Here is a 23,614-nt window from a genome sequence, read left to right as displayed (position 1 = left end):
TGACGTACAACTAACGAATAACGAAATTCTTGAAGGGCAAATAGTAGGGGCAATACAAAAGATTTAAAAACAAATGTAAACAGTAAAGGAATAGTAGAAAAATTGACTTAAAATTACAAGTTAAACACATTCTTTTTAAAGCAATAAGTAACAACAAAGAAATGCTAGTAACAAAACACTGACTATAGGTACAGATTAAAGACATTATTTTAAAAACAAACACGCAAAGGATCAATAGCTATTTTCAGGCATTATATACATGGACTATGACTTTAATTCACATCTTCTTGACGTTACTTCGTATATTATTTTGTGTTTCAATCTATTTAAATTTGTTATTTTCCACTGTAACAACAAAAATATGTTTCATAAAGCCTCAAGGCATTCTCTATATTTATTGTATCATGGTATTCTCTGTCGATGGCAGCCTGTAATGGTTATAGGAAGAAATGAGTAGCTTAATATCAAAGACGGACATCTGACCTCAATCGCAATCTAGATAGCTGTGGTTTTTATACAATTTTTCATGCTGTTTCCAGTTATAGTGAAACCATATGCAAACTCTAACACTATATTTATAAAATAAATTGTGTTAAATATTACGAAGAAGACTGTGATTAAAAAATTGCCTCTAGATCAAAACTATGGAGAAGACAGATGTCCGTCTTTGATATTAAGCTACTCAAATATATAAAAATAAAAGTAAAATAGCTATTAAACACATTATTTTAGAAGCAATAAATAGCTATACTAAGAGATGACTTAAAATTTACGAATTAAATACATTATTTAGTAACAACAATTGGCAATAAGGAGGTATTACAAGAAATGGCTCAAAATTAGAAATCAAAAACCTAATGTAAAAAAAGTTAAAACCAATAGAACAATTATATTATTCGAAACTGAAGACTTGCAGTTTCATAATAGTTGATTAGAACTAATACGATTTTTTTCCCGGAATAGCAACAAAAAAGAGATACTAATAACAATACACTGACTGTAGTTACAGATAAACACATTATTTTAAAAACAAACACGCAAATAATCAATAGCTATTTTCAGGCATTATATACATGGACCATGACTTTAATTCACATCTTCTTGACGTTACTTCGTATATTATTTTGTGTTTCAATCTATTTAAATTTGTTATTTTTCACTGTAACAACAAAAATATGTTTCATACAGCCTCAAGGCATTTCTCTATGTTTATTGTGCATGGATTGCTTCGTTAAACCATAAGGCCTACCTTTTCTTTGTAACCTTTTGCACTTGGCATGATTTTTTATACGGACTTGGGTAACAGTTCTACTTAGTCAAATTTCGAATGTCACCTGATAATTTTACAGTTAATTTTAAATTAATAATAATGCTTTTATTTAATTACATTATTTATTTTAGACTCACTGTTATGTAAGTATGAATACCAAATTTTCAGAAAGTAATACACACCATATTAATACATATCATATTTGACACAGATCTTATCAGTACCTAGAATTCTAAACATACTTCAAGAAATATAAATATGTTTTATATAATTTATAAAATAAATTTAGGATCTGATACTTTCTTTGGCTATACGTTATCGAAATGATTTCAATAAAGGAAAATTTAAAATATGTTTGTTTACCTTTAATACACGTCCAAGGAACACAATCACACTGACAATACTGAATATATGAAAATCAACAGAAAAACTTCTCTTGTTTACCGACAGATGCCGTTAGGTCTATAATATAATATCCAGCGCCCTCCAAGTTCAGCGGAACACTTGATATTTAATAATAGTTCAGAGGAATTTCCACAATCCTTTCAGGTAAGTTTATGTCAACTGCCGTTCAAAGGTGACATACGATTTTATGATCGTGTAAGCGAACTTTCTACCCACGGGATAAGTCAGAATCAAAAATATACGAAAGTGACAGACTTTGAAAGAGTTCCGTTATTTCTCAATAGATGGCACTATTAGTGGGACGGGTAAAAAAGTATTTGGGATAATGTCGATGTAGATTAAATATAAATTATTCTCTTAATTGATATTATCAGCGGTTTCCCGCTAAATTTAATGTTTTTACACAATCATTAGAGGGGGATGAACTTTTGAATTTTATAATGCTGGTATATTTATGTACTACTAGCTGTACCCGTGCGCTCCGCTGCACTTATTAGAAATAAATATAAAGTAATTACATAAGTAAAATAGAACAATCTACTATATATAACTTAATTATATTTCTTTCTTTCGAAAATGTAAGAATTCACGATCTCCTATGCACTACCGCAATAGAATGAATAAATTTGTTTTTCTTCCTACTAAATAATTTAATATTTTGCACATAGAAGTTACGGAACAACGACACTATAATCTGAGGCTGCGGTGGAAATGTATTGTATTGTTATTTTAAAACTCTTGTATATTCTTAAAGATCAGTCCTATCAACATTTTGCCTGGAATAAAACTTATCGGAAATCATTTTAAAAGAAACTTTTTTTATGTAACATTTTTCACAAAAATAAATAATAAGCAAAATATTTCGGTTTATTTAATTCAGGCCCCCTTATAACCCCCATTTCAAATAAAGTATTTTGAATGCCATATAGCCTAAAATCTAAGTTACAACAAACTTAATTTATATTCCAATTTTCATCAAAATCCGTTCAGCCATTATGGCGTGAAAAGGTAACAAACAACCAGACAGACAGACAGACAGACATACAAACAAAAATGTCAAAAAAGCGATTTTGGGATTTAGGATGATTAATTATACATGTTAACACCAATTATTTTTGGAAAATCGAAAATTACCAGAAAAATTTCGCTCACAGATTTATTATTAGTATATAGATTGGCGACAATGACTGTTATATTCGCCATCTATTCATAGAAGTAATAATTAAAGAAGCGACACTTACACGAACAAGTTATCAAAAACTATCGATTAGTGAGATCAGATACCTTTGAACGTAGTGTACACTGAAGTTCAAAGAGTGCGCTGACGTTCAAAGATATCTGACTTCCGATTTTATGATCGTTCAAGCGATGTTTCTAACCTCGGAAAAAGTCAGAACCAAGCAAAGAGTTTGTAATATATGACTAGAGACATCAACGGCGCTAGTTTCGCGTACAAAATTGAACCGCTGTTCGGCCGCCATTAAAGGGAGTTGATGCTTCGACGGGAGTGCAAGCAGTTCATGCTTATTGAGGAGTACGAATAAATATAAGTACACTTGAAGGGACATAATAAGAAAATGGTGAAATACTGCGCCGCAAATATTTGTTCGAACATAGCTACTATTGTAGGATGCCCAGGAAAGCATGCATATCTTAATATTTGGAAGAATGTTCCACATGCGCTTCCTCCTTTGAATGTGTTTACAGAATGTCGGAATATTCCTTGGATAAAGTTTTTCCAGAAACACATTAATCAGGTTTATATGGTTGATTTTAACAATGTATGTAAGGGTTAGGTGCCATCACATTACAGTGGATTATAATAGCAGAGTGCATAAGAAAATCCGCAGACTATATCTGTCTAAAACTGTTTTGTTTCACAATAAATGAATTAATCATGTAATTTCCGTTTTGTACAGCATGTACTTCTAGTTTTTGGTTGTATTAAATGCAAATAAATTAGTGAAAATATAGCTGATGGCCTAGCTAGGCCTATTATTACCACTGCTACTAGGTCTACTATTACCAGTACTACTATGTCTATTACCACTACCACTGACTAGGTCTCACTCCTACTAGGCCTACTAATACCACTAAAATTAGGTCTACTATTACCACTACTATTGGGCCTATTATTACCACTACTACTAGGCCTACTATTACCACAAAACTGGGCCTACTACCACTAATACTAGGCCTACTATTACCACTACTACTAGGCCTACTATTACCACTACTACTAGGCCTATTATTACCACTACTACTAGGTCTACTATTACCACTACTACTAGGCCTACTATTGCCACAAAAACTAGACCTACTACTACAACTACTACTAGACCTACTATTACCACTACTAATTGGCCTACTATTACCACTACTACTACGCCTACTATTACCACTACTACTACGCCTATTATTACCGCTACTACTAGGTCTACTATTACCACTACTACTAGGTCTACTATTACCACTACTACTAGGCCTACTAATACTACCAAAACTAGGTCTTCTATTACCATTACTACTAGGCCTCCTGTTACCACTACTACAAGGCCTATTATTACCACTACTACTAGGTCTACTATCACTACTACTAGGCCTACTATTACCGCTACTAATTGTATTAAAAAGTCTGTACTGACGTCTAACTTGGTGGTCATCAACTACACAATGAATAGATTGTTTTATGATAAAATTTATTCTCATTATATTTTAAATCAGTTTCCAGAATTTTTATGATCTCATATTTCACCACTAAATATTTTCTAAGCACCATATACCTTCCTCTTCCTTTGCATGAAAGGACTTAAATATAGATCATTTTAAATATTACAGTAAATATCCATTATTATGCCTTTAAAACAATATTAGTAATATTGAAAATCAATGTTGACATTGCCATTATTCAACATTTCACATACTTATCCCGAGTGTGTATGGTGATTTAATTTATTTTTTAGAATAACGCCAAAGATGAATCATTATAATACTTTAATAAATATAGCGCTCCTCTTCCATTCATGTTTATTTCATCACGACTCATCCTTTGTAAAAGATATTTAATACAGTGTCAATCACCAGGCTACATCAATGTATTGTTGTACTGTTTTCGAATTTCGCGCCGCAAACACTCCCTTTAATGGCGGATGCTAGCCGATTCAATTTGTGACATTTTTCTTGCCTGCCACTCACGGGTATGTGTCTCTAGTAAGTATTACAAACTCTTTGGAACCAAGACATAACAAATTGACTAACTTTGAAATTGTTCCACTAGTTTTCAATAAGTGATACCATTATTCGGGTGATTAAAAAAAGTGTCGGAGAAAACGATCATGTACGAGTAGATTAAGCATAATTTTTCTCATAATTGTCAACATCAGCGGTTTCCAGCTAACCACAGTGTTGTTTTACAATTAGCAGGGAGGGATGAAATATTGAATTCTATAATGCGGGTATATTTATGTACGATTGGCAACACTGACTATTATCTTCGTCATGTATTCTTAAGATATCAGACCTACGATTTTGTGATAGTGTAAGCGAACTTTCCATCCACGGGATAAGTCAGAACCAAAGAAGTAAGAAATTTTCAAAGTTTGAAAGAGTTTCGCTAGTTCTCAATAGGTGGCACTATTATTGGGCGGTTAAAATGTGTCATGGATTATTATTATTATTATTATTATTATTACTATTATTATTATTATTATTATTATTATTATTATTATTATTATTATTATTATTATTATTATTGAATGGAGAAAGTTACACAACACAGAATTGCACGCATTGTATTCCTCACCTGACATAATTAGGAACATTAAATCCAGACGTTTGAAATGGGCAGGGTATGTAGCACGTATGGGCGAATCCAGAAATGCATATAGAGTGTTAGTTGGGAGGCCGGAGGCAAAAAGACCTTTGGGAAGGCCGAGACGTAGATGGGAAGATAATATTAAAATGGATTTGAGGGAGGTGGGATGTGATGATAGAGAATGGATTAATCTTGCTCAGGATAGGGACCAATGGCGGGCTTATGTGAGGGCTGCAATGAACCTTCGGGTTCCTTAAAAGCCAGTAAGTAAGTATTTATTATTATTATTATTATTATTATTATTATTATTATTATTACTATTATTATTATTAAGCATAAATTAATCTCATAATTGAAAATATCAGCAGTTTCAGATACACTCAGTGTGATTTACATCAGTAGAGTGTTATGAAGAATTAAATTCTATAATGCAGGTATATTTATGTTTAATTGGCAGGGCCGGGTATTTATGGAGATCGCGAAAATGAGGACATAATAGATATTCAATAGATTTTTACTAATCTTTACGAATTAAGTGATTCTGATTAATAATATGAGAATAAAACAATCGCGACAAATCGCAAAATAGAGTTCTAATATCGAAATATGAACACATTCGCGAAAACTTACTATTGCGTCGTTTTATAGCGAATTTCCTATTCTTAGTTTCTTTTATATATATATATATATATATATATATATATATATATATATTTTTTTTTTTTTCACTTAGATTTATTATAATATATCCAAATAGGCTACATTTCATGCTATTCCAGGTGCTCTGATTACCTTAGTGAACTCAAAAGACGGAGAATTCAACATTTCACTAATAATTTCAAAGTGTTAATTTGAAGGCTGCAAGTTTTCTTCGTTTTTAATGAATGTGTATTAAATACAGCCTCAGTCCAACAAATATTGTCTATTGGCGATATCGCACCTTTACCAGAATCCAACGAACCTTTAATGTTAATTGTTTGGAAATATTCATAGTGATTAATACTCCAATTCCAAAATAATTGTATTTTCCAAAATTTCCATTAATCTCCGCCAAGAGTAAAATCAGCCTCCAACAATCTCCGCCAACACCAATATTAAGAAAAACACAAATGATAAAATTAATCTCGATAAATACCTGCTCCTGATCATTGGCAACACTGACTATTATCTTCGCCATCGATTCATAGAAGTAACAACTAAAGAAGCCACACTCACAAGAAGAAATTATCGACCACTATCGATTAGTAGGGGTCAGGTATCTTTGAACGCCTGTATACATGTTGTGAACAATCACTTTATATATACGTAGAGCTACTTAGCCTGTAACAATCTTTGGTATTGTGCACAATTCGTCACTGGTTATGGCCGAGTAAGGCCGACATGAATTATTTTCCATTGTTCCTTCTACTGTATGTAATTTCAAGGCATTCTATCTCTACTTCCTCTAAATGCCAATTTCATTACCAGTAGTTTTTTTCACTTTATTAATTTTTTCTGTTGTCACTGTCATTCGCATTGCTTTATTCTAGCTGCCATTACTTTCCATATCAGTCACTTTCCTCATTACTCTCATTGTCTATTGCGCCTTACCTACTATGCTCTTTCCTGATCCTTCGTCATTTGCCTTTTTGTACCCGTTTTTTCTATATCTCTCTACTTACTCCATCCGCCCCTGTCTTACTCTCTGTGATTTCACTTTTTTAGCTTCTATTTCCAGCGTTTATTCTGTGTTGGTCTGTCAGATACTGTCCTTTTAATATACATATTAAACTCCCTTATTCTCTACTTCCGTACATTTCTCTTCCTTTCCGCTTTTTATTTTCTTTCTATTACTTCCGTTATGTTCAAAGAACTTCGTGTACATAACCTCTCTTATTCATACACCTACTATAGGAATTGGATGGGAACAAAGCGCATTACCTGCGTGTCCTATACATAGGACTGCTTATATATTAAGACCTTGCCAGTGTAAAGTTAACAGGTCCTACAGACTCTTTATACAACGGAGTAAATGATCTTAAGGCTCGTGTCCACTATTAAACATTTAACAACAACATGTTAAATGTTAAATTGTTTACTGTTAACATTCCAACATGTTGATTGAACATGTTAATGCTAATTTCATTTAACACTCTGTCCACTCTGTTAAACATGTTAAACTTGACTTTCTTTGCGTAGTCCACCATAAACAGCCTATGAGATTTTAATGTAGATAGTGTTTTATTTTCAAACCTTGGACAATGGACTCAGATGATGATTTGGCTTTTGTAGTTGTCTCTATTGCTTTGTTACAAGGCCTTGAAAAGGAAGAAATGAGAATGTGGTTGCGGCAATATCTTAGTAAAAGACACAATGCAGAAGACATTCTAAACGAGCTTAAAGTTGAAGATCGATTTGGATTAAAAATTTTCTGAGAATGTCAGAACACAATTTTAATATAGTGCTGCAAAAATAGATGTAGATTCATTTTCCGGGCTGAGAGGCCGTGGTCTATTAGTTGGTTTTATACCAGACGTTTCGTCTGCAACTGCGGCAGACATCTTCAGTGGAGTGGTATCCGAGGTCGCAAGACTCTTCTCGGCGTACCTGAGGCAACTGATCCTGTGTCTGAATGAATGAGTGGGGGGAAGTGGGTGGAGAAACTTTAAAGGTACGTGAAAACACGTCCTTTTTGCAAGGGGAGAGTTGGGGCTGTGAAAAACTGAATATGTGAGCTCCAAGCCTCTTGGCCACTTGTCTCACTTCGGATTTCGCCGCCCCACTGAAGGAGCGCTAGAAATTTCTAGTGGGTAAGCCGAAAATGGACGTAACTGATTAGCTACAACAAACGGGGGGGAGGAGGGGCAGAAGTACAGCGACCTGATCCGGAGGAGAGACGCGATGGAGGAGAAGTCTAGGCACGAAACGGTGATAGCCAGTTTGGCTGTTTGAAGATTCGAACGCGTAGGGATTAATCTTACAATAGCCAATTGGATCTTTGATGATTTTTCTCAGATCAGGAGACCAGCCGATTGGCTCCTTGATGACTCCAGTGATCTGTACAAGGGGACGATTGAACCCTGCCAGGGCCCGAGTTCGATGTGAACAATCATTAATCTTGAGCCGTCACCAATGTCTGGGGAAGTGAATGCAGGTCCGTGGCCCATTTCTTTTAGGGCTCATCCCGACATTTGTCTTAACGCCTTAGGAAAACCACGGAAAAACCTTAGGCAGGATGATATGTCTCAATTTTAGAGACTAGCCAGTTGGCTCTTAGGTAAAATGACTTGATTCGATGGATGTAGACTAGCCAATTGGCTCTATTACAACTGCATCGATCAGCAAAACGGATTTATTGGGGACGATATGTTAGCTCAAATTATTTAACCATCATAACGGTATTAGCCAATTGGCTTTTTGATGGTTCCTGTCAGATCCGGAGACTAGTCAATTGACTCTTCACTCCGTAGACCTGTAAGAGGGATAGAATGGATTTATAGCCCGAGTTAGAGCAGGCCATTTCACAGCGGTTGCTTATTAGATTAAGTCATGAATTAATAATCTACTACCTAAATCTGGGAGTGACACCTGCCTCCCTGTTTTCCTGTCTTAGAGAATAGCTAGTGGACCTGTCTGGTGTCTTCGCTGTAACCTAGGATCATACCGGCCGAGGCCTGATTTGAGCGGGTTGGGCCTGGCACGAGCGGCCTCATACAGGTTTCTAGCCAATCGAGCAATGAACTCGTCTACGGTTGGCAAGTTTAGCTCATCGTGGAACTTCTCTCTCGAAGCGACTCGCGGGAGATGTGTTATGATGCGAATCACTTGGTTCTGGATAACTTGGAGTTTCCGGAGATGGGTCACTGCCGCGAACCCCCATGCGGGTGCGGCATAGGTTATTACAGACCGAATGAGGGCCTTATACATGGTAAGTCCTACCCCCAGGTTGTCAGGAGTGAAGGCCGCCAGGATGGGATAGTGTCTAACTATCAATCCATTGGCCTTACGAAGAAGGGAACGGATATGATCTCGGAACGTAAGATGAGAGTCCATAATGATCCCTAAGTATTTAATATGGTTCATCCACGTCATTGCTTGTCCGTAAAGTGTGGGTGGAGGTGGTATGTCTTCGAGCCTCGCTCTTAGTGAAAAGAGTATGGCCTGACATTTATCTACATTGACCTTGATTCTCCAGTCGTGGAAACACGGCTGGAGGTGATCTAAGATCGACTGCAATCTACGGGACGCTAACCTGTAGGTTTTGCCCATCGCCAAGAGGGCAGTGTCATCTGCATAGATATACAGATGGCTACTTCTGCCGTGGATATAGCGAAACGGGAGGTCATTAATGAATATATTGAAAAGTATGGGACCAATAATCGATCCCTGCGGGACTCCTGCGTGAATTTCACGGGGGGTGGAGAAAATAGTGCCTACTCGGGTCTTGAATGTACGGCCTCGGAGGTAATCTGAAATGAGGCGTAACATTCCATCTGGGACTCCCATGCCCAGTAGCTTAACGAGGAGCCCTTCATGCCAAACCTTGTCGAATGCTCGCTCGACGTCCAGGTAAGCTGCAGCTACGACACGCTTCGTGCCCATGCCCCAGGTAATGTCCTCCGTCATGCGGAGTGCCTGGAGTGTAGTGGAACGACCAGGGTGGAAGCCGAACTGCTCGTTCCTGATTTGGGGCAACACTACTTCAGTGAGGCGTCTATGTATGACCCTCTCCGCCAGTTTACTGAGACAACTGAGGAGACTAATAGGCCTATAGTTGCTTGGATTCGTCTTATCCTTTCCGGGCTTTGGAAAGAGAACTACGTGATCCTCTTTCCATGGAATGGGATAGTGACCGGAAGCCAAGATGTTATTAATTATCTCTGCTATGCGCTTCATAGCTGACCTTGGGAGATGCTGCAAAATAATTCCTTGGATACCGTCGGCTCCTGCGGCGTTATGAGGGCCGAGGCGACGAATGAAATGGGCGACCTCGTGGGTGTTCGTAGGTCGTATCCCATTTTCCGGCTCCCTGCTAAGGAGGTCTCGAACCGATTCCTCAACAGCTCTGATATGGGGTAAGTTTAAATTTTGTTCCACGGGTTGAAAAGTGGTCTCTAGAACGTCTGCCAGTGCGGTAGCCTTCTCCTCGGGAGTAAAGGCCGTGACATCTGGACCGACTATTAATGGGTGTATAGATTGAGACGGATTGGACAGAGCTCGAGATACACGCCAGACATCTGACATGTTTCTGCTGTCCTTCGTCTCAACCTTGGATTTCCAAGCATCCACGACCGTTTCGTGGACCGCCTCACTGATCCGCCTGCGCAAGCGGTTCATCTCTACTCTATGTTCATCTAACCTAGTACGCTTCCACAATGTCCTGGCTCTATTGCGGGCGATCTTTAGGTCTCTAATATAGACTGGCAACTGCATCCGTCCTGGTTGTAGAGACCGTTTCGGTATTGCTGCATCCATTGCCATTTTAATGCACTCCTTCAGGTCGCTAACTGATCTATCTATCCCTGCCGCAGTAACTTCGGGCGGGAGTGATGGAAGCGTAGCGGCTACCTGGTCTTGAGAAAACACCCAGTCTGCCGCCTGGTAATAGAATTCCTCAGCGGTTGGGGAGAGTTCGACTGGGTGCATGATCTCCATTATCACCGGTAGGTGGTCGGATGGAAGATCATCCAGAGTTGTTAATCTCGCCCTGGTTGTGAGACCTTTCACCAGAGCAATATCTAGGATATCGGGAACTTCATTAGCAGCATCTGGTACGTGTGTGGGGTCCCTAGGGGCCATCACAACGTACCCGTTTCCTGTGGAATTTTGAAAAAGTCTATCGCTCTGCCGATTGGGGCGTCTACAGTTCCAGCTAGCGTGCTTCGCATTGAAGTCGCCGGCGACTATAAACCTATCTGTGAGGCTTGTCACTATATCTAATCCCGTTCAGTGAGTGTGCCCGGGGGACTGTAGGCAGCCATAAGCAGAAAGGGGAATCTACCTATGTAGGCTCTAATAGCTACTGCCTCTAACGTCGCTAGCTGGGGAAGGAGATACTCACAGTGCGCGATCGTAGATCGAACGAACATCGCTACACCTCCACCTCTTCTAACTGGTCTATCCAATCTATAAATTTTAAACCCCGCGCATCTGAAATTTACTTGGGGTGTCAGGAACGTTTCCGTTACAAATGCTATGTCTATATTATTTACGTCCAGAAATGCCCTAAACTCGTTTCTAACATGTCCAAGGCCCCTGGCGTTCCATATACACATCCTAGCAGCTCCGTCATTTCGTCTGGCCATTAGGGGAAACGAGGGAGGTTAGGAGTTTAATTAACTCCGGGAGGGCGGACATGGGATTCTCCATCAGGAGAACTATCACCCTAGTTAATCCTTCTAGGATTGGGGCGAGCGGCAGGTTAGGGTTAGCTAGTTGCACCGCCTCAGCAAAGTTCTGAACTTGCTCGAGGGTAGCACCTGGATCGGTCACGCCTTTCGAGGTACTTGCAACAGCGTCCTGCTGGGCTGGTGGGGCAGGGGCTGAGGTGGGCTCTGCCGTGGTAGTCTTAGTGACTTTTCTGCTGCCCTTGTTGCGCTTAGGGCGCTGGGATAATGGTTCTCCACTATTGGCAGCAGGATTGGGGATTGTCGCTGCCACGGTCGACCACAGAGGCGCGACGGGCATATCTAGCAGGGGAGGGATTACCGTCTGCTGCTGCTGCTGTTGACGGACCCTCCCGAGTTCCATGCGTGACACCGCACGGGGCTCCCTCACAGGGGTCGACCTTGCTGCTGCTGTTCCAGGAACAGCTGCTGTTGCCTGGCAGCTCGCTCTACCCGCTGCTGTCGGAGCCACTCGTATTGGAGCGTCCGCTGTTCCTCGAGCTCTGCCCTCCTCCGCCGGGCCGCCCTGCTCGATCCTTCTGCGGCATCCCTAACTTGGAGAGCTACAGGACAACCTCCGTAGTTGGCGGTGTGAGCGCCGCCACAGAGTGTGCAAGTAGCAGGGACATTGTTGGGCTTGCCACAGTCTCTAGTTCTATGGGGGCGTGCGCAAGCCCGACACATTGGCTGTGCTCTGCAACTAGCCTGAGTGTGGTAATACCATTGGCAGTTGCTGCACTGAGGTGGACGCTTGCTGGGGACATAGTCCTCAACCGTAATCCGCATCAGGCAACACTGCCGTAGGGCTCTAATTCTATCCCGGCCTTCGGGGGTGTTGTCTATATCCACAATGACCATAGGAAGTTTGGTCTTCGTCCTAGAGGAGTGCATCCTCGTTACTCGCCGGACGGTGATGCCTTGGAAATCCAGGTCGCCCTGGATGTCCTCCTCTGTGGTATGAATGTCGACTCCTCTCAGTACAAAACGAAGAGGCTTCTCATTTTTGGGGCGAAGCAGGTTAAACGCTACTCGCCGATCTGTCAGAGATTTGCATAGTCCCTGTCGCAGATGGTTTTCACCGCCGTCCCGCCACGCGGCCGGTATGAGCACATTCCTAGCGGTTCGTACTCCGCTTTGAACTCAAGGTTCAATCGGCCTAATGAACCTGTAAAGGCCGGGGTAATAATGACTGGGGGAATGTCCCCCCGTCTCCTAGTAAAGGCCGTCTCAGCAGCGCCTTCTCGATCTTCGTCCTCACTCTCCGAAACGTGAGTACGAGCGGGGGAAGGGGGTCGCGAAGGAACATCTACTACTTCAGGAGCAGTATCCATTTCCTGTTGAACTTCAGGAACGGGGGGAAGTTCCGCATCCTGTATCTCGTCGCGTTGTGCAGAATTATTGGCCTGAGGGGCCGTTAATTTCTCTAAGTTAGAGAGGATAATTCTCTCTCCCTCACTCAGGGCAATTGCGGTGGGAGCGCCGCATTCTTCGGGGCAAGCTGTGCCCTTCTTTTTCTTCTTATTGGCCTTCTTGGCCTGTGGCGCATTAGAGCCCGACGGGCCTGGCTGCGGCTCCACTAGTGACTTGCCCTTATCACTGGGTCTATGAAGACCACTCGGACCAGGTACTACTGCAATAGCCGCGTCTGCTACTTTGGAAGCTGCCAGCTTGCACTGGTCAGCCGGCTTTCTAACTAGTCCTGAGGGGACTGGGAGAGTCTGGGAGGGCCGCAGATTTAGAATCTCTGCGACTGGCACTGGAATCGGCGGTGTCCGTACTGGTCCCGTCGAGCGCAGGCTTCGGCGTTTCGGGGGAGGTGGAGGAGTATGGGCCGCGGGTTTAGGCTGAACTATCAAGTACGACGCAGTGGGTCCTGCTTGATCTGTGCACTTAAGCAACCGCCGAACGCCACCGACTTCAGATGGGCTCATGACCTTCTTTTCCCTAACTCGGGTCATATTCGATCTCGAATATCGAGGGGGAATGTCCCTAAGCGGCACGCCGTCCGCAGTGCAACTACCTGCTAGGCCCCTGTCCCACTAGGGGTGGAAGCCCAGCAGTTCTGCCCGACCGGTCGCCGGAGCCTAGCCCGGTTAGCTACCGTAGCAAGCGCTATGGAGCCCGCCGGGGACCGTCGGTGTGATTCGCTTTCTCTGGTAGGCCCTGAGAGGGCCGGACGAAATTTAGCTTAGCCCTCAGAATGGCCGGACAATAGTTCAAGAATGGAGGGCAGAAAGCAAATTAGCCCGAGGGCCCTGCCTTTAGGCAGTTACTCCGGGACCGGTACCGTCACTCCAAGGAGTGCGTGAACCAGTAACGCGCGGAGTCTCTCCCTAGCAGGAAGCCTGCCTAAGGACAAGGACGGCTAGGGGTCTCCTCGAGAGAGGACCCAATCCCCGACCGGGATCCGCCTGGCCTAGGGAAGATTAGTGCAAGCAACTTTCCGTGGGCTGCGCGGCTATCTTCGTCCTCCGCGCCGGTGCGGCACGTGGACCAGTTGTCTGCTTCTTAAGTGCCGATCACGTGGCCTGTGCTCGGCAATTCGAGTCTCACTGGCCGAGAGCTGCTGGGCTGCTGCGCTGTCTTAACTTGTAGCCGCTGTTTTGAAGTTCTCCGATGGCCTGCGTTCGCTGCGTAACCGAAGATCTGCTGCTGCTGCTAAAAGCTCCAAGCACGTCTGACTTCTTCCACGTCCAAGAAAGAAGTCGGGGTACTGATCCATCCACCCTCCATCTCCCCATCCTGTGTCTGGTTGTGCGAGCGTATTTATAGTGCGGCTCGCGGGCCGAGGCCTGTTGTCGCTGCGGTCCGCGCCGCTTTGTTCGCTGCTCCCGTTCTGGGTTCCGTCCTTTTGTTGTAGTGGCTTCTTATCTGTTCTGTGTAGGACCGGGTACCAACACTTGTTTAGCTTTACGCCTTCTTCCTTGCGATTAATGTTGTTGTTATGTTTATGTATTTCGATCGCTTCTCTATGTAGACGGGGGAAGAAGTGCGTCGTCGTGCTCAAGATGTCCGTGTCCTTGAATCTAATGTTGTGATCGCCCTCTTTATAGGCATGTGCTGCCACTGCCGATTTGTCGATCTGTCCTAGGCGGCAATTCCTATTATGTTCTGTCAGTCTCGTCCTGACGCTCCGCTGTGTAGTACCGATGTAGACCTTCCCACACGAACACGGAATCCTGTAAAATCCGGCGGACAGCAGCTTATCTCGTTTGTCCTTGGATGACCTCAGCATGTTCCGGATTTGCTTGGTCGGCAGGAAGGTCGTTTCCACTTCATGACGCTTCAGCACCCTGCTGATCCGGTCCGTCACATTCCTTAAGTAGGGTAGGAAGACCGTGCCCTTCTTAGTCGCTAGTTCCTGTGACCGCATCGACGTTGTTACTCTGGGGCGCATGGCTCTCTTTATCTCCGGCCTTGAGTAGCCATTGGCCATGAATGCTGTCGCTACATGGCTCAGCTCCCGTTGGATGTGTCGTGGCTCGGCTACCCGCCTGGCCCTGTTGATCAGGGTTTTCATCATGGCCCGTTTCTGGCCGGGATGATGATTGGAGGTCTTATGCAGATATCTGTCTGTGTGGGTCGGCTTCCTGTAGACGTCATGACCTAGGGTGCCATCTGTCCTCCTTTGTACCATAACGTCCAGGAAGGGTAACGTGCCGTACTTTTCCGTTTCCATAGTGAATTGTATTTGCGTATGGAAGCTATTCAACTGCCTCAGGAAATCCATCAATGATCGTTCACCATGGGGCCAGATTACGAACGTATCATCGACGTATCTAAACCAGCATGAAGGCTTAAGTGTCGCGGCTTCGAATATCGACTCTTCAAGAAACTCCATATAGAAGTTGGCTATCATTGGACTTAGCGGGCTCCCCATAGCCACACAATCCAGCTGTTCATAGAATTCATAATTCCATTGGAAATACACATCCAACGGGAGCTGAGCCATTTAGCGACAGCACTCATGGCCAATGGCTACACAAAGCCGGAGATAAAGAGAGCCATGCGCCCCAGAGTAACACCGTCGATGTGGTCACAGGAACGAGCGACTAAGAAGGGCACGGTCTTCCTACCCTACTTAAGGAATGTGACGGACCGGATCAGCAGGGTGCTGAAGCGTCATGAAGTGGAAACGACCTTCCTGCCGACCAAGCAAATCCGGAACATGCTGAGGTCATCCAAGGACAAACGAGATAAGCTGCTGTCCGCCGGAGTTTACAGGATTCCGTGTTCGTGTGGGAAGGTCAACATCGGTACTACACAGCAGAGCGTCAGGACGAGACTGACAGAACATAATAGGAATTGCCGCCTAGGACAGATCGACAAATCGGCAGTGGCAGCACATGCCTATCAAGAGGGCGATCACAACATTAGATTCAAGGACACGGACATCTTGAGCACGACGACGCACTTCTTCCCCCGTCTACATAGAGAAGCGATCGAAATACATAAACATAACAACAACTTTAATCGCAAGGAAGAAGGCGTAAAGCTAAACAAGTGTTGGTACCCGGTCCTAAACAGAACAGATAAGAAGCCACTACAACAAAAGGACGGAACCCAGAACGGGAGCTGAGAACAAAGCGGCGCGGACCGCAGCGACAACAGGCCTCGGCTTGTGAGCCGCACTATAAATACGCTCGCACAACCAGACAGGACCCCGGTGATAATGGAGATCATGAACCCAGTCGAACTCTCCCCAACCGCTGAGAAATTCAACTACAAGGCGGCAGACTGGGTGTTCTTTCAAGACCAGGTAGCCGCTACGCTTCCACCACTCCCCCCTGAAGTCACTCCGGCAGGGATAGATAGGTCAGTTAGCGACCTGACGGAGTGCATAAAGAAGGCAATGGTTGCTGCAATACCGAAACGGTCTTCACAACCCGGACGGATGCAGCTCCCAGCCTATATTAGAGACCTAAAGATCGCCCGCAATAGAGCAAGAACATTGTGGAAGCGTACTAGGTTAGATCAACATAGAATAGAAATGAACCGCTTGCGCAGGCGGATCAGTGAGGCGGTCCACGAAACGGTCGTGGACAGCAGAAACATGTCAGATGTCTGGCGTGTATCTCGAGCTCTGTCCAATCCGTCTCAATCTATTCACCCATTAGTAGTCGGTCCAGATGTCACGGCCTTTACTCCTGAGGAGAAGGCTACCGCACTGGCAGACGTTCTAGAGACCACTTTTCAACCCGTGGAACAAAATTTAAACTTGCCACATATCAGAGCTGTTGAGGAATCGGTTCGAGACCTCCTTAGCAGGGAGCCGGAAAATGGGATACGACTTACGAACACCCACGAGGTCGCCCATTTCATTCGTCGCCTCGGCCCTCATAAGGCCGCAGGAGCCGACAGTATCCAAGGAATTATATTGCAGCATCTCCCAAGGTCAGCTATGAAGCGCATAGCAGAGATAATTAATAACATCTTGGCTTCCGGTCACTATCCCATTCCCTGGAAAGAAGCTCACGTGGTTCTCTTTCCAAAGCCCGGAAAGGATAAGACGAATCCAAGCAACTATAGGCCTATTAGTCTCCTCAGTTGTCTCAGCAAACTGGCGGAGCGGGTCATACATAGACGCCTCACTGAAGTAGTATTGCCCCAAATCAGGAACGAGCAATTCGGTTTTCACCCTGGTCGTTCCACTACACTCCAGGCACTCCGCATGACGGAGGACATTACCTGGGCTATGAGCACGAAGCGTGTAGTAGCTGCAGCTTACCTGGACATCGAGCGAGCATTCGACAAGGTTTGGCAAGAGGGACTCCTCGTTAAGTTACTGGGCATGGGAGTCCCAGATGGAATGATACGCCTCATTTCTAACTACCTCCGAGGCCGTACATTCAAAACCCGTGTAGGCACTAGTTTCTCCACCCCCCGTGAAATTCACGCAGGAGTCCCACAGGGTTCCATTATGGGGCCCATACTTTTCAATATATTCATTAATGACCTCCCGTTTCGCTATATCCACGGCAGAAGTAGTCGTCTGTATATCTATGCAGACGACACTGCCCTCTTGGCGATGGGCAAAACCTATAGATTAGCGTCCCGTAGATTACAGTCGATTAGATCACCTCCAGCCGTGGTTCCACGACTGGAGACTCAAGGTCAATGTAGAGAAATGTCAGGCCATACTCTTTTCACTAAGAGCGAGGCTCGAAGACATACCACCACCACCCACACTTTTCGGACGAGAAATGCCGTGGATGAACCAAATTAAATATTTAGGGATCATTATGGACTCTCATCTCAACTTCCGAGATCACATCCAATCCCTTCTTCGTAAGGCCAACGGGCTGATAGTTAGACACTATCCCATTCTGGCGGCCTTAACTCCTGACAACCTGAGGGTAGGACTTACCATGTATAAGGCCCTCATTCGCTCTGTCATTACCTATGCCGCACCCGCATGGGGGTTTGCGGCAGTGTGCCATCTCCGTAAACTCCAAGTTGTCCAAAACCAGGTGATTCGACTCATTACCCATCTCCCCCGAGTCGCCTCGAGAAGAAAGTTCCATGATGAACTAGAGTTGCCAACCATAGACGAGTTCATTGCTCGACTGGCTAGGAACCTGTATGCGGAAGCTCGTGCTAACCCCAACCCGCTCATATCTGGCCTCGGCCAGTATGATCCTAGGTTACGGCGTAGACACCAGACAGGTCCATTAGTTATACTATTGAGACAGGAGGACAGGGAGGCTGGCGTTACTCCCAGGTTTTGGTAGCCACGACTCAACTCCATGAGACTCCTTGGATAGTGCAACCGCTGTAAAATGACCTTGTCTTAACTGGGCTAAACAAAATCCCTCCATAACATTATCTACTTTTGTTGATCGATGGAAATCTAATAGAGCCAATTGGCTAGTATATATCCATCGATTCATAGAGTCATTCAACCTAAGAGCCAACTGGCTAGTCTCTGATATTGAGACAACTCATCCTGCCTAAGGTTTTTCCGTGGTTTTCCTAAGGCGCTAAGACAAATGTCGGGATGAGCCCTAAAAGAAATGGCCCACGGACCTGCACTCATATCCCCATGAATCTCCCTAATTAACAATTACATCTCTCCCCCCTCTTCGCAATTGAGCCATCATATAGCCAAATGGCTGGTCTCGAAATTGAGACAAATCAACAAGGCTCATGACCTCCTACATAATAGCCAAATTGGCTAGTCTCTTATATGAGACAACTCATCCTGCCTAAGGTATTCCGTGGTTTTCCTCAGGCGTAAGACAAATGTCGGGATGAGCCCTATAAGAAATGGGCCACGGACCTATATGCCCTTCCCCATATATATTCCACCTTTATTATAAATTATGTATGCCCTAGTTCAGATAATATTAATAGTCTATTAAACATACGAGGTCACTCAATAAGTCGCAAATTGAAAGGACAGGGACCTCTCAAATTGCAGCTTAGATTTCACGGCGCTTCTTCCGACGGCCTTCACCTGCTTTGTCATCGAACAACAGATGACGGCGTCTTGCCATCCTAACGGCAAACACCAGCCAACTCCTCCTCGCCCCGTTCCGTGATCAATTGATCAATCTCAGCCCCCCTCGCGTATGTGGTACCTAAGAGGTTACGTCCAATTTCGGCTTCCCCTTCAAAATTTTCTAGAGCTCCTTCAGGGGAGCAGCGTAACCCGGAGTGAGACTAGTGGCCAACAGGCTTGGAGCTCACATATTTAGTTTTGTACAGCCCCCAACCCCTTGCAAGGACGCGTTTTGCGTACCTTTTAAATTTTCCTCCCAATTCTCCTTCGATTTTTTTCGATTTTTCGATTCGAGACACAGGATCATGTTGATAAAGAAACACAGATGCCCTTTGGGAGCGAGAGGAAGATATCCTATCCGTATTAACAACTCCAAAATCCCCTACACAAGAAAAATTAAATATCTAGGCGTCATCTTTAACGATAAACTCAGTTTAACACAACATATCAATCAAACTCGCAATAAAATCAAGTCCTCCATTACACTACTCTATAGATGGGCGGGCAGAGACCCAAATAACCCAGGTTGCCGACCCAACACCACTATTATAATATATAAATCTATAATCAGACCAACAATCCTCTACGCCTCCCAACTTTACACAAAAATTCCCCCTTCCCTCATGTCAGCCCTCTGTTCCACCGAAAGAAGATTACTACGTAAAGCATTTAACCTTCCCCTCAATACCTCAAACCATACCGTCTACAATGTAACCAAAATCGAACCAATCACCGACTATATTAGAAGAAAAAATTGCAATTATGTTCACAAAGCACTACAGAAACCATTTATCCAACAAACATTCCTCAACCCTCCTAATACAAATACTCCCACAACTGTTGATTCACTACTCATTCAATACGCAAATCGCCCGCCGTAGGAGAGAAATCTCTCCGTTGTGTCTCATTGCTGTTAAACTATATAAAAAAAACAAAACAAAAACAAAAAAAAACCATTAACCTTAACACCTACAATCACATTCCTATAAAAAAAAAAAAAAAACAAACCTAATACCGCGAAACGCAAAGAGCTAAGGATGCGCCAGTGCTGCGAATGTCCTACAGAACGGCCATTGCTTAACTTCGTCCTTGCTGGAACTTCTAACACCTACATAAAAAGGGACACCCCAACCTGAAGAGGGCATTAAGTCCCTAAAGCAGGTTGTACCCCTGAATAGGGATACCGACACACACACACACACACAGACACAGGATCAGTTGCCTCAGGTACGCCGAGAAGAGTCTTGCGACCTCGGATACCACTCCACTGAAGATGTCTGCCGCAGTTGCAGACGAAACGTCTGGTATAAAACCAACTAATAGACCACGGCCTCTCAGCCCGGAAAATGAATCTACATCTATAGACTCCGGCCGTGAAAGCCTACACTGCTGCAAAAATACTTACTATTAGATCAAAGAAAGACACTATTTAAGAACAGGCGTTTCATCTCAATTAAAAAAATTACAGCGCGATTAATTGACTATCATAGGACCGACGACATGATAGATGTTAAAGAAGCGGTAATATCGTATAATTATTCTTTCCGAAGTTTTACGAATGTTAACATTATCACCAAATACGACCATTACTGACGTCAACATAGCATTACGTTTAGCGTACGACGAGAACAGTTAAATAATAATTCCAATTCTTCTTCGTTTTGTCTCTGTATTCTTTTGCAGACACATTCCACAAACAAGGCCTTTCCATCAGTGCATTAATTTTATTCTAACGTATATTCTTTCGTCCACTCCATTACTTCGAACAATTTACAGCCAACACCAAGGACCAATGATAGTATAAAAATGATCAAGATATGCGCCACAAAATCAGATGTTAGTTGTTGCTATGGAAACTGTACGAACTTTGCCGAATTGTACCGACGCTGCACGAGCAATTGAATTGACTTGACATGTTTTCCATTGCTGCTGGAAAACACGCCAACATGTTAAAAGTGTTAACTTCAACATACTCACTCAACATGTTAAGTCAATTGAGACTTGAAATGTCCATATATATATATATGTATATGTGTGTGTGTGTGTGTGTGTTTAATTCAACATGTTATATTTAACATGTTGTTGTTAAATGTTTAATAGTGGAGACGAGCCTTTAGACACACAGGACGATATATGAGCTACAGGACAATTAAATGAATTAGCTTTTACGACCATGAACTTGAACTAAATTTTGAAGTGCCAGTAAAATAATGTAATCATAATACAAGGTTTGCAAAGGAAACGGGCGATTTAAAGTACGCGTTACGCGAATATAGTAGCAGATAGAAGATGCTGCTGCCTGTTATTATATTGACGAAACCATGTCATTTACACAGCACTAAACTGTTAGTTACCATGGAGGAGTGGAGCGGTGTATACTGGCGTTCAAGGACACTTGACCTATGATTTTCTGATCGTGTAAGCGAACTTTCCAACTACGGGATAAGTCAGAACCAAAAATATAATAAATTGGCAAACTTTGAAATAGTTCTAGTAGTTCTCAATACGTGACACAATAATTATAGGGACGGTGCAAATAGTGTTAGGGAAAATTTTGATGTAATTAAGTATAGGCTACATTATTATCATAATTGACAGTATGAGGGGTTTCCCATTAAATCTAGTTTTTTTACACTCATTAGAGGGGGATGAAGATTTTAATTCTATAATGCAGGTATATTCATGTAATGTTGGCTACATTGAATGTTATCTTCGCCATATATTCATATAAGTGATAACTAAAGCACCCACACTTACATGAACAAATTATCGCTCACTATCGATTAGCAGAGATCAGGTACCTTTTAACGCCACTGTGCATTGTGTATTCGCATTCAATTAATTAATTTATTGGGTTATTTTACGACGCTTTTTCAACACCTAGGTTATTTAGCGTCTGAATGAAACGAAGATGATGTCGGTGAAATGAGTCCGGGGTCCAGCACCGAAAGTTACCCAGCATTTGCTCGTATTGGATTGAGGGAAAACCCTGAAAAAAAACTCAATCAGCAAATTCAACCCGACAGGGAATCGAATCCGGGCCCTCTGCGTAATAGACCAGCATGCTGACCTCTATATCACAGAGGTGTGGTCATTATTATTATTATTATTATTATTATTATTATTATTATTATTATTATTAACTGAAAAACCCTATTAAAATCTCATTTCTCAAATTTCACCTCTCTTTTGTTGGCAGGTCTGATGTTATGTGATCTCCGTGACTGTCAACGAGGATATTAAGGAAGTAAAATATCGATGGCTAAGAAGTGATATCTCGTATCTGTAAATTTGCAGATGAATCAGAAAACTATTTAAGAAATTAATTTCTCGAAAAAAAAATAGACATGCTTTGCACGATCTTCTATTGGATAACAAAATATTATTTAATTGTCCAATTTTGTGAACATAATAATAACGTAGTTAATCTAAATAATAATTATATAGTTAAAATAATGAGCTCTTTTTTAGATACGAAGTATCACTTCTTAGCCATCGATATTTACTGCAATATTTTGCCGATACGGCTGAACGCTTGGCCACATTATACAGAATCTATAAAAATAAACGTTAGGAAAAATTTCCTCACATGTGGATAATGAAAATAATATTTATCAATATAGTGCAGGAATCGCTTGGTTCCCGAGGTTTGAAAGTCTGTCTACGACATTCAGAAGTAACTGTTCACATCACCTTATAAAGGTCTGTCTAATGAAATTATAGGGCCGAACTTTCATGTAATATCAAAATGCAAAATATGTACATAAAAATGTCGTAAATATCGCGGAAATATGTAATTAAATATGTAATATTAATAAAATATGTAATTTAAAGTCACTATTTACTAATTCATTAAATTTACAAAAATGTCGTCACGATTTAATTGGTCAGTTGAAGTGAAATGGATGCAGCCTGGAAAGTAGACTTGCCATTTTCACCCTATTGCATAGCTTGCAAATACTATAATTTGTCTCTGGCACAATCTAAGCTTTTTCTTGTGCCTTAAGATTTCCTTGAAAATTATTTTTGTGTCGCATACATATTGGTATTATGACATCCCTGACACCCGACCTAAACCCCTCGCTAATTGTCTACTTTCAATTCATAACAAAGTTAAATGACAGGCGCACCTGACCATCCCAGATTATGAGAAAATGCTTACTCAGAATCTAGAATGGTCAGGTGCGCCGGTCATTTACACAGGGTTGCAAATGTATAGAGTTGTGGCACCCCGATCTATTGTGTTTCACAGACAAAGG

General features: G+C 42.5%; 1 long non-coding RNA gene across 1 annotated transcript in view; it reads right to left on the bottom strand.

Annotated features, from left to right (window-relative positions):
• LOC138691218 (uncharacterized) overlaps nt 1–23,614 on the bottom strand; it is a 1,067,443-nt gene that overhangs the window by 6,727 nt on the left and 1,037,102 nt on the right. The window lies entirely within an intron of this gene.

Source organism: Periplaneta americana, chromosome 16 (genome assembly GCF_040183065.1).
Source record: "Periplaneta americana isolate PAMFEO1 chromosome 16, P.americana_PAMFEO1_priV1, whole genome shotgun sequence".
In the NCBI taxonomy this organism is placed as follows: domain Eukaryota; kingdom Metazoa; phylum Arthropoda; class Insecta; order Blattodea; family Blattidae; genus Periplaneta; species Periplaneta americana.
The sequence above is the reverse complement of the archived record's forward strand: the minus strand, read 5'-3'. Positions and strand labels throughout refer to the sequence as shown.